We start from the raw sequence: 10,059 nt of genomic DNA on the forward strand, positions 1-10,059 counted from the left end.
TTTTTCAAAATCAAAATCGTGTGACAATAGCTGTATGTGGGATCATCCCCCTAAACTCTCAGTTCTAGTCCACTGATCTATATGTCTGTCCTTAGGCCAATTCCGCTCTGTCTTTTTTAGTTATATTTTTTTAAGTCTTCATCTTTTACAGTTTTACACTGAAGTGTATTAGAGATAAAATGATATAATATGTAGAGCTTACTTCAAAGTAATCCAAGAGATGAGAGTGATGGAAATGGGTAGATATGCAAGTTAAATAACACTGGTCATATATTGGTGGTTGTTGAGCCTGGGTGATATATGCACAGATGTTCTTTATACATCCTAATTTTTGTATGTTTTATAGTTTTGATAACAAAAAATGAGCAAAGTACCACCACTTCTACCACCACCATATCATAGCTCTGGGAGAACTAAGGGAGAAACTTGGGTTTATCTTTCCCATGTGAAAATCCTTTCCCAGCATGTCTCAGAAAATGTATATATATTCCTACTCCTGAATCCTGAGAAAAAAAGAATCAAGAAAACAGATCCTTCTGTAGTTCATAAGCATGATGACATGCGCCTCCCTCAAAACTTGTTACTTGGCATATTACCTATCTGACATGAGAAAAAATAAAAAATAAAGGGGAAACAGAGGAAAAGCATTATAATTTTCCTGTAAGATTTAGAGCTTAACAATCAACATACAAACATTACTGATAGAAGAAATGGCCAATGTCAAGTTGAAAGCGAGAGGAGGAAATGTGGACACAGAAGTAAAAGGTTAAAGTTCACATTTCCGGAACCAAGACAGGAACACATTGGAGAGAAGTAATACTTATATAACCCATCTTAGTTGCAGTTGTTGCCGTGTTGTAAGTGTTTTCCTGACCCTGACAGATTTTTTTGCAAACAGTTAATTTTTTGCTAAGATGTTTTTTTGCCGATTTTTTAAGGATTATTTACATTAGTGTATTTTGTACAAATCCTATAGGCGATGTTCTAAGAAATAAGTTTTACAACCAAAGTACATCCTCAAGTTAGTAATTTTGACATGGCATTCTGTATATTGCTGTCAACCTTGCTAGGGTATTTGAATGTTACATTATTTGAATGATACCCAGTAATGTTCCCTGGTATTTCCCAGAGATTGGATGTGTGCTGTGGTTCTTTGTAAATATCTGAAAAGAAGAAATGCAAATAGAAGATGTTATTGTGGAGTATTCCAACAGGAATTCAGAAACAGATCTAAAATCTCTATTAAAAAAACAATATTGATTTCAATTACAAAATTCAATTCAGGGTAAGCAAAGTATTTTTATCATGAAAAAGGAAATGAGATTTATAGAACAACTTATATACTAATATTAAAGAAGCTTGTGGACAAATTTGTAACAATTTGATCAACATTGTTGAAAAATGAAATTTTTCTGGACTGAAAAAAGAGCAAGATCATAATAAAAGAGCAATTTCATGTAGTAGGGCAATTAATGCTTTGTGGGTTTTAAAATTTCATTTTAAGGAAGATCATTTCTAATTATTAAATATGTGTGGCATTATCTTTCAGTGAATTAAATGATTTGTCATTCATTTTATATGAATGTTATTTTCTTTAATGTTTTCTATCATAAAATTTTCACATATCAGATGGGAAATCACTTTTACATGTTATTGAAAGATACAATCATGTAAAGCCATACTTTTATTATTGTATCTTTTTTTTAGATAAAATCTCTATAAAAATGACCTACAGTTTATCGTCACTCATTATCCCAGAAAAAATATTATAAAAATAGAGGAGAACTTATGATTTCAGGACTCCCTGAGAATTTCCAAGAATTCTGGCTTCTCATTCTAGAATCTTGAAGATTGTTGTCTGTCAGGAATTTGGAAATACTACTATTTGGAAATAATTCTGTTTTGAAGGTGATGGGCTATTGTATGAAGACTAGAAGCATGGAGTTATTGGCATATTATACTCCAGAGGGATAGTTTAGGGATAGCCTAAAGCTAGGAAGGTTTTAGAAATGACAAGTGATCACTCAGAATGAGTTAATGAAACCATTCCTCAGAGAGATCCAGAAACTCAATGGGGAAGAACACTTGGTAAAAGACCAGACTTTTTGTATTTCCAGGAATGGGAGTTCAAAAGACTATTTATGGCCATTATGGGGAAGGATGAACGTTAAAGGTAGAAGATTTGGAAAGAATTTAAGTTCTAAAAGTAAGAAGTTAGTGAACCTTAGATGTTCAGCCTACAAGAGAGGGGTAACTCAATTACTTTAGTATATGGTATCTTGTCTGTTTGTGTCTTAAACAGCTCTTGACCACCGTGGAAGTGGAAGTGGTTTCAAATGGAAATAAGAAATCACAATTTAAGTATCAGGGTGATACACTGCTAGTTAACTGTAGAATCTCCAGGTGTAGGCATAGTTAAGAAAAAGTTGAAAATTGCTTATTCAGAGTAGTAAAATCCATCTGTCTGAAGTAAGGAGGTTGAGCTCTTTATGTCCTCCAAAATTATTATTCTGTATATCTTTATAATAGTCACAATTAGAGGTTAAGGTTTTTTATTACTTTAGGCTATAGGCCTTAATGAGCTTAAGATCTTTTTCCTTGTTACGATCAAATAAATAAATCCATACATTTAAATATAAACCGTCTTGAAATTTAATTATTAAACTTAGTTAAGTGTTTATTTCTCTTCTCTTAGGACCTTAGTGGTCAAAGGTTGGGGAGGGGTGGTATGTGTGTGGCCAGGGCAGCAATGTAGGATGTAGGGAAGAGGTGATGTTATGTATTTATGTCACCAGCCCACTATGAGATAAATTCTTGCTGAAAAACATGAAGTGATACTTTGGAAACATGGAAGATTTAATGTATCTTCCAGGAGAACAGTTCTTTCCTTATAGTCAAGATGATGAGGCTCACTGACCATTTTGTAGATACAGCTGACCTTTTGCAAATTGAAAACAAGCATGGACAAGCTACTTTATTTTCAAATGGTTTTCAGAGTCAAAAGAGAATACCGTACCCACAAATATGCTTACTTGAAATAGAATGTTTCCATTCATTTTTCACGTGAAAAGTTTTGACAGTTGAAATGAAGTGAATTGACTTTGGCAATTTTTCTGTTTGGCTTTTAATACTTGCTGCTCTTTTACAGAGAAACTTAAAGTTCAATTAAGTATATTATACTATGTCGAAATTGTATAACATTTAACTAAAAACGTAAAAGCAATAATGCTTTTCAAGAATGGAAAAGAGGTATAATAGTCCATTAGAAGTGGATTATTTGTATCATTAAGGAGAATGATTATGTGCTTTTGAATGAGAAAACACACTGAAGAAACAGAATTTGATGGTGAATGAACATTTGGTTAATAGTTATGCAGCATGCATTCAAGAAGAAATAAAGATATGTGTATGTGACTAATAGGTGAAAGAATTTGAAACACAAGTTGCATGTAGCATTAAAACACAGTTATTTCTGGAAAACCCATAAGAAGATTTTGCATCAGTTCATATCATTGTCTTAATACTTATTTTTCAAATATACCAGTTTTGAAATATAATACACCGTTTCCCTTGCTATTAAAAAGTTAAATTGCTGCCACTGAAGGATTTATAGTGGTTAATCCAGATGCTCCACAATTCTTCAGTCAAAACACAAGTATCTCAATCACAAGCCATATGTACTCCTTCTGTATTATAAACTGTGATTTCATCTCCATCCTCAACCAACCATGAGACTTGAAACATAACCTGCCAATTATATGGCAATGTCCAGAACTGTATGGGATTAGAGATGGCTGGCTGAGTTAGGTGTGGGTGTACGGAACACATTTACAGACACTTACACAGGATGATACTTGCTTTCTTTTTTTCCCGTAATTGTTGAATTAAGCAACAGCCAAAATATTCAGAAACTAGTCTTAAATAAGGAATAATGGGAAGTCCTAGAGGAAGAACTCCATACAGAAGAAAACATCTCTTAAAAATGAGACTATAGGTCTTTTTTTTTTTTTTTTGGACAAATTCATATTGCTGAAGCTGAAACTTTTGGAATTTACTAGGAGCAGGGAAAGTATTTTCCTTTTGATATTCTCAAAAAGAAAAAAACTAAATCAGCTTATTATCTTGATCTTTTGTGTGTGTCTGTCATATTGTCTTAAAAGCCTCAGAGGAGGGAATCACAGACACACCCGTGCCTGCATACACAATAAAATGAGATAAGCTGAGGCAGCACTGATATGCATTATCAAATTTAAAAATGTGATGTTTATTCATACTCTACATTTTTGTGTTACCAAGAGGCTGTATTTTCCAGATTACTTAAATTTTTACTTAGCAGTTTCCAAATTTTGTCATATGTTCTACTGTTTCACATCATCTCAACTCTAAGCTTCTAGAAATTCTCCTTCAGCCTCTAATTTGAGGCGTTGAATCCGCTATGATTTGGGAAATCATATAACATACCTTGCTCTAATTGTGTCCAGAATAGGTCTGGAGTGGGGGTCCGGAGGGCTCTACCGTAACTCTCTGATAGTTCTTCATATGGCCCTGATCACTTCAACTCTGATTTCAGTTTTCTCTTCTGTAAAACATGAGGTTGGTTGGATTCCACGGTCTCTAAGCTCTTTGATAGTTCTGGGACTTGTTTTGTTTCTCGAAGACAATTTTGTTGTTGTTTTCTGATTCCTAGTTCTCTTCTTAGTTTGACAAATAAGTGACCTCCTTTTGAAGTGTTATCATATTTTATTCTCTCAGTTATTTAGTGGCTAGACCTTTCCTAAGAATCCTAGTAGAAAATGAAACTTAAAAAATAGATTGTATAAGCCCTCCTTCTGTGCCATTTTAAAACATTCCGTAGGTGTTGATGTAAATATTTACAATAATATACTTGTATTGCCCCAGCAAGTCACATTAAATCATCAATAAATATTTGATGCTTGGGTGAGGGAATGAACAAGTAACAAAGTAGGTCAGGTAGTATCATGTATCAATCAGAGAATACAATTTACATTTTAACATCTTTTTCGTCATTCGTCATTCTTCTATCATTCTTTGTTTAGTTTACAAACAAAAGCCTACATTGTCACTTCCTTCTAAATTTAAATGTAGAGTTTTCCAGTCCATATGGACAGAGAATAATTCTTTTGATAGAAGTTATTCTGTGTTAATTTATTTGTTAATGGGCTTTTCCTGAGTATTCCATAGCTGATACTGTAAATGAGAGATAACCATTGTTTTGCATACATGTTAACATATATACATGTTATATAGATATGAATATGAATGAGGAAATGACTAACAATGATTAGCAGTTTATTAAAAGGATTATTTTTTATTAAGTAGCTGTGTGCAGTGAACCTAATTTCTTTCTTTTTACAACTTCCCCTTCTATTACAGACTGTTAAGCTCAGAGCCTAGATCAGCTAAGCAGCAGACTCAGTAACAGTAAATGAAGTGCTGTGAGCTTACATCAGACTAATTAGTCTAAGGGATAAAAAAAAAAAAAAAAAAAAAAAAGATGGGGGAAGGGTTTCGGAGGACTTTTCAGGTTGCTTTGTGAAAGGCAGTTTGCTTAATTAAGCCAACCACTAATTGTTAAATATTTTTCAGGCATTAACAGAGCTACTCTGAGTGTAATTAAATTTTGATTTTAGTGGTATTTGCAGGGATTAAAGTCACAATCTGCTGAGGCACTGGGGTTAGTTAATATTCACTTCACTGCCACAGCTGTCCTCCATTATAATACAAAGGACAGGAAAAGAGACAGCAGAATGGGGGTGAAGTAATGAGAAAGCTATTCATTCATCTGAACCAGCTCGTCACTCCACAGCCTTGTACAAATGGGTCTGAGCTGGATGACACACAACCAGGCATTAAATCCGATTTAATTTGATACAATAAAGGGATGTCTAAGCCCTGTGCATTTTTTATTTTTATACATGAGACTGTGGAATGGATTTTTTAAAAAGATAATCATATGATTATCATACGTTTCCATCCAAGTGGTATTTCTGGACTTATTAACTCTACAGGGGTCCACCAGGATTGTAAACCAATTCCTGCTAAGCCATTATTTGTCCCAACTGAGCGTGAATGAACCCTATGGAAGGTAGTGGTGACTTTAAATCCCTAGTAAAATTTAAACTGGCAGGATTAATGTTTTGAGTTCTTTTTTTGGACTGAGACTGCAACCCCACCCCCACAGAAAAAGAGCCCTAAGCGTTTATATGCACTTGAAATGGATGAAACTTAGCAACCTGTGATTGACAAGGAACGTTCCTACCACTGACTCATAATATTTCTGAGGTTTTATGTGTTGTTTTGTTCTTTTAATTTAATAGCTTTAAGCAGTGTCTTCTAGTTATTACTTACTCTGAAAAGAAGGTAGACATAGAGAGAAATCATCCTGTCCTCCCTTCCAACACTAACCACCCCCCCCCCCCCGCCAAATAGGAGTCTAACCTAGACTCTACTATTGTTTTGTGTTCAGTGAATACATTGGCTATTGATGGTAGAATTTTCAAGATGATCCACAGTTCAGTCCCTGCACCCATACGGAGGCGGTCAGTGGTATTAGGCTCCCAGGATATGCAAAGTACCAGCCTTGGAACTAGGTTTTCGATACAAGCTCAAGCTAGAGGTATTAATGTGAGGCATTTGTCACTTATATCTGGTATTGATGAAAATCATGAAAAAAAAAATCACCATAACCTGGAGTACCTCTAGTGTTTACCTTGATGCTTCACATTACAATAATACATGGGGGGAGCGGGAAGAGGAGGGGAGAAAGAAAAGGAAGGGAAGTGAAGGCAGGGAAAGGAGATCAAATTTAGTATAATTCCATCTCAAGGGAATTTGACTACAGCATTTCCATTTATAATGGGACAACTTCAAAGACCAAACAGTTTATATTAATCATGATATCTCTTTTGCAATCTAGTTGAATTACTCTATAGTGAACCCTGCCATTTGAGTTTATTCTATAACAAAAGATACTGTCTAGCTGTTTCTGCAGGCAAAGAGAAGTAGAGAGATGATGAATGGATTATATAGAGCAATCACCTTGAATTTCAATTTATATTTGCATAATTTAATTCTAGTGTTAAGATGACCCTGGCCCAAAGGACTAGGTTACTTTTTTAAAGAGGCTTTGATTTTTCACTTCACATGAGGTCCCAGTCAGCAACTGGGAAACCATTCCTATTAGATAAGCCAAAGCTTCCTATTTAAAAGAACACAATGCAGTACCGTGGGAAGAACTTTAACAGAGGGCAGCAAGCATTAACCGTGCAGTTCAGATATACTATGTAAATGGCTCATGATGTCCCAGTTTCTCAGGTCTCTGAGTGACTAGAGGTAACAGGGAACATTCTTGTCCTACACTAGTTATGCCTCATTGCTACTTTCTGCATTGTGACCCTTTCTCCTACCCTCTGGCTTGGACCACTCTCCTGTGTAATAGCTAATGTGGTCATTTGTGTTTGCTGCCCTTCCCTCGTTTCTTAGAGAGCTACAGTGTTCCCTTTCAAAACTTATCATCTTAGCAGAGAAAAATAGCACTTTTTTTCCCCTCCTATATTGTGGTTATTTTACTAAATGAGTGAATAAAACAAACAAAAAACCCACTCCCAGACAGGCCATTTTTTCTCTTCAGCCTTTCTTTTGTGACTGGTCACATGTACTCATCAGCATACACAACCCCAGAAGAAACTGTAATTATCTACCTTATTTTGGTTGCAGTCTGTGAAGCTTTCCTCTCTACTTTGCCTAGTGGGGAAGGAATATATCTTCTTTGCTTTGGGTAATCAATATATTACCCAAATAAGGATCTAAACATGAGAAACACCATCTCCGGTGATTTCCATGAATAATACTCATAATGTTTACTATCACTGTCTCTTTGGATGTAAAGATAAAGCCTGAAATCCACCCTCATTATGGCACATTGCTTTTAGTCTCAAGACACAGAAGCCTAGTTGTGTTATGCTGGTTATGCCACAGTTTTCTATTGGTTCCTGGCAAAGAACAACTGTGGACAGTTTTAGAATGGTTATTCAGGAAGGGGGCATTTCATTACTGTGTAAACATCAGAGCTAGCTAGCTACCCACACGGTATAGATAGTGGCCATCTCTATGGCCCATAGAAAATCATGCATGCTTCAGTTAAACTGAGCTACCCATTCACAGATGGGATTGAAATGATTCTGGTCTACACTGTCCAGATTCATGAAAGAAAATTTCCATTTTGCCTATGGAAACACAAGACTGTCCAAACTATAATTCGAGCTACCATCAAGCTATTACACCTAGCAAGTAGGGTTTGCTTGACATTTCTAGATCTATTCCAACCAAATTGATGTGTCAGCAGTTTATATCCGTGAGCAAGGCACCCATCAGCCAAGACACACTTGTCAGTTCTTTTCAGGCAAAATTGGTTTGGCAACTAAAACCTCCAAGAAATTTTTCCCCCACATTAAAAAACATGGCAACCATAGAGCTTTGTTCTATGTCCCACAACCAACCCCAAATTCTAAAATAAAGTATCATGGCAGGTATTGTTTTTATTATCATAGTAATTTGTTGGGAAAATAAAATTTAGGGTAAAACTTGCTGTATAACAAACTCAAATAATTCAAATGATTGATTCTTTTTTTAATGTCTTACTCTTTTCTGGAGCTTACCTTTTAAAAGCCTCTGTTTCTCTTCATCATCATCAATCATTCTTAATAGTCTTAAGAAGACCTCTGGTAATGTTTGGATTACTATTCTATTTCTTTTCAAATTAGTTGGTTCATATGCGAAATAGAAACTTGTTAGTATCTTTTATAAATTTATATTTGTTTGATTCTTAAAGTTCTATAACACCATCAACTTGAAGGTAGAAGTATCATTATTCTGTTGGCATGTCTGATTTGTTAGATGATCCAAAAATGCTTTTGAAGCATTTTGCAAAGTTTCAGTTACAGGTTTTTATAACAGATATGAAAGGTACTAAAATTCAGACCAAAATCATGCAAGAAATTCTTAACCCAGTCTGAAGCTAAAGCTGAATCGATTTTTTAAAAGCTAGTGGTTCATTCTTACAAGATTTTTCTCTGTATATTCTGACAGGAAAAAACAAAACAAAACAAAGACTCTTTCATTGTGATAATGACACATGATGTGTATTACTTCCTGTTTTGCATCCAGAGTGGGGGTGGGGAGAGGGCCGAAGTCATGTGATGACTTGTGTCAGCCATGAGGTTATACTCCTCTGTTGTTTGTGTGATGTACATATTCAAACTGTGCAAAGCCTTTGCCTTCCTAACTCAGAATTCTGTGCCTACAAGACCACAGCCATTAAGTGATTGTAAACAGCACAATTTGGATCTTGCGGCCACCCTAGAAGATCAAGTTGGAAAAATTTAGACTGTGAGAAAAGCAAATGCTTGTTTAAACACATGTATGATACAATTAAGGGAAGGCTCTAGGGAAATCATCCAAAGCACATAAGAATCAAATAGATTCACTTTAATAAGTATAAAAACTCTATTCAGATAGAAGCTGTTCGTGACTTTCTAAGAGATCCTACTTGAAAAAAATGGGAAGGGGTCGAGATTGTAATTCATTCTAGAACTATATAGCATAAGTAAATGAACAATAAAAATGATAAATTGGGCAATAAAAAAGATTACAGAAATAATGCTTTCACATATTGGGCATTCATTAAATTGACTTCTCAATGTAATTACTTTAACATTTCTATTTCTGATTCGGTACAGATTTTTGGATCATTAAATTAGATAGTAAATATTATACATTTTTCAGGAAGGTAATTTATGGTCTAACAAATTCTCCAGCAGAGAGTAAGACTGTCTGATGACCAGACCAGCATTTTCTGTAGTGAAGTGTTAGAACTTAAAATCATTCTTTAAAAGCAGTGTAACAGATATGTATTGTGCACCTGCTGCATGTGGCATTTTGTAGTAGACTAGCACATAAGTGACACACAGCAATTAGTTCATACACCTCTGTATTCACATAGGGTTTTGTGAATACTCTCTACTTTCTACATTATATGTT

The 10,059-nt window shown here is 34.9% G+C and overlaps 1 pseudogene; it reads left to right on the top strand.

The window, feature by feature from the left end:
* The first annotated feature begins 530 nt into the window (after nt 1-530).
* Nucleotides 531-606, top strand: LOC123790638 (small nucleolar RNA U13; annotated as a pseudogene).
* The last annotated feature ends 9,453 nt before the right edge of the window (nt 607-10,059 follow it).

This window comes from Ursus americanus, chromosome 5 (assembly GCF_024610735.1).
Source record: "Ursus americanus isolate L20-20 chromosome 5, mUrsAme1.1.p, whole genome shotgun sequence".
Taxonomy (NCBI): Eukaryota; Metazoa; Chordata; class Mammalia; order Carnivora; family Ursidae; genus Ursus; species Ursus americanus.